Below are 2,851 nucleotides of genomic sequence, written 5' to 3'. Positions count from 1 at the left end.
AGAGGGACGAAATTAGGTGTCTACAGTTGTGTGCTTTTATATTTTTTTTATTTGTTGTACTATTATCTATCCTGACCAGTCGAGGGTCTATCGAAAACAACCTCACGATCTACTTAATCTGAGATAGTAATATTGATTACATATACTTTATGGGAATACAGTGGGTATGTTTTCGTCGTGATAAGAAATAAAACAAGTGCGCAGAAAGCACACGCTTTCATTTGTTTAACTTGGTAAAGTAGAAGCCAACTGCTAATGCATATGAAATTTGGAATATATTAAAAAAAAAATTGGAATATATCATCATATTAAAAAATGATGTAAATCTTCATCTTCATTTTATTCTTTGAAATGCATGTTTCATCATTGAAATAATGTTGATATAATAGTATATATACAAAATAATTGTCTTTTCTTGATATATTAAAAGTTAGAGGTAAAAGTGAAAATCTATCTTTAAAAATAGTGAACAAGTAACATGAGCAGATGAAGTAAATGACTTGTCCACATCTATTTTAGGTATACTCATTTTCCGAAAAATTATACTTGTGATAAAAACATATTAAGTATAATTTTTGTACGAATATGTCAATCATTTAGTAAAAAGAAACAAATTAAACGTGGATGATGGTTCACATAAATTAGAGCAAAACATTTAATCTTGTGTATCAATAAATAGAAGAGGTTAGCGATATACAAATAATCATCAAAACAAATTAACATCCGTAAAGATGAAGACCATATTACTCTTTCTTTTCCTTGCAATAATATTCCTTCCCTTGTCAGCTCCCTTCAACCAACTATTGATAGGCGATGTAGTCGATACTAATGGCAAACCCCTCAACGCAAGCCATTAATAGGTACTGGATAACTCCGTCCAACAGCCCTATGGACGGTGGAGGTGTAAGCCTTGCTTTTCCTTGTGATCAACAACAAAAAACACTACTTGTCCTACATCAGTAGTGAAGATGGTTTCATGGTTTATTTTAAACCTAAACAGGAAAAGATTGTGGTGTCGTCTCCGGTAAACATCCAATTCTATTTAGATTATCCTTTGTGTTCGAACCTATCCGTGTGGAAGGTCGACAACCTTAATTCAAAACTTCCACACACCATAAGCACAGGTGCAAAGTTGGGAAATCCCAACGATGTGAGCAGTTGGTTCCAAATTATGCCTATAGGTGGTGTTCTGTATCATTGAAGATATTTGCGAAGACATTGCCGTCGTCCTACTCCTACAAGGTGGATATCATCGTTTGGTTGTCTCACAAGACAACCCAAAGCCCTTTCTGTTCAAACTGGATGATAGAATTGTAAAGGCAGCAGAAGCTAGCATGATCTCGTCATATTATGATGCCTACATCTATTACTCTATGTAATGTAATGTAATGTATAATGCATTTATGCAGGGACTTTGTCCCATAGCATGGATGCATGTAGTAAAACTTAATAATAAGGCCTTACTCATATTATTCCATTCTTCTTTTTCATTTTAGCAAAATAAAATGGTACACCTAATAATTTGAAATGAAATGAGTAAATGTCTCCGATCCTTAAGCGATAGAAGAAATACAACAAAAATGCATATAGTTAGTTAATCAACGAAAACATTAATTTACCACTGGAAAACTACAAAATATCGCAACGAAATGAGTCATAGTTAAGATCGAATTCAAGATAAAGTTAATTAGTTTTTTTTTTTGTTTTTTACTTTTAGTAATAGTCGTTCTTGAAAACTACAAATATCGCAATTATGACATGTAAATATTCATTAAAAATAAATTATATCTTAAGACGTAAACACGATAAATTATATCGCAATTTAACTTTTTTAAAGTACAGTTATGATATAACTCGATTAGACGAGACAAATTGTGTGTATTTTAACCCATATACATAGCAATGTTTTGTATATGAAAGAACATTAGGTATGTGTATAATGTGTTATCTTTATATTTTCAAGTTTTATTTTAACCCCATGCGATGTTGTTGATCAATTCTTTTGATTCGTGCAATCTTAAGCTAAATCTGTTTGTCACATTGTATACAACAATTTATTAATCATGCACTATATATAGGTTAGTTAAAATAACTTCATGATGTTGTTTATCAATTCTTTAGATTCATTTAATCAAAGTTATATCTGTTTGTCACATGATATGAAATTATTATTTTCAATTATCGTATTAATTATTATTATTATTCATTTTTGCATTATATTCAACGCTGTTGGGTTCGAAATCGAGAGGGAGTCATGTGGAAGCTATTACTTGCAAAGTATCGTGTTGATAATTCAGATGACAAAGAAAAACATACTAAAAAACATATTATTGATGTAATTTGGTCAAGTGACCTACATATTGGAAACTAATATCAAAAAAACATTAAAAACTATTGGGAGAAAATCTCCCCCTAAACGAGTCTCTTTAAACGACTACATTGTGGATGCTACTGTTTTATTGTATGAGAAGAGGCCCTTCTATTTATAGATGTCCAAAACCTTTCCTCCAATAAAGAGGTTAGCCAAATATGAAAAAGTTTTATATTTTCCTTTCAGGAAAAGTAAAAGTATTAATAGTTATTTTTATTTTCCTTACAAGAAAAAGTAAAACTTAAATTTGGTAAGAAAATCGGGGCAAAAATCCCAACAAATCTCCCCTTTTTGGCTTGATTTTCTTCACTTGATCCACCTTCTTCACATCACATGCATGAACTTTGTTCTTGATATAATCTTCATAACTGTTGCTTGCCATGGTTAAAAATAAGGTTTAAAATATGAAGGTTAAAAATTGATTTAAAAGTAATATTTTATTTCTATTTTTAAAGATGCAGCAACAGGAATATTGAAAAT

The sequence above is a fragment of the Capsicum annuum genome, chromosome 5 (genome assembly GCF_002878395.1).
Source record: "Capsicum annuum cultivar UCD-10X-F1 chromosome 5, UCD10Xv1.1, whole genome shotgun sequence".
Classification (NCBI taxonomy): Eukaryota; Viridiplantae; Streptophyta; class Magnoliopsida; order Solanales; family Solanaceae; genus Capsicum; species Capsicum annuum.
This window is presented reverse-complemented; position numbering follows the sequence as displayed.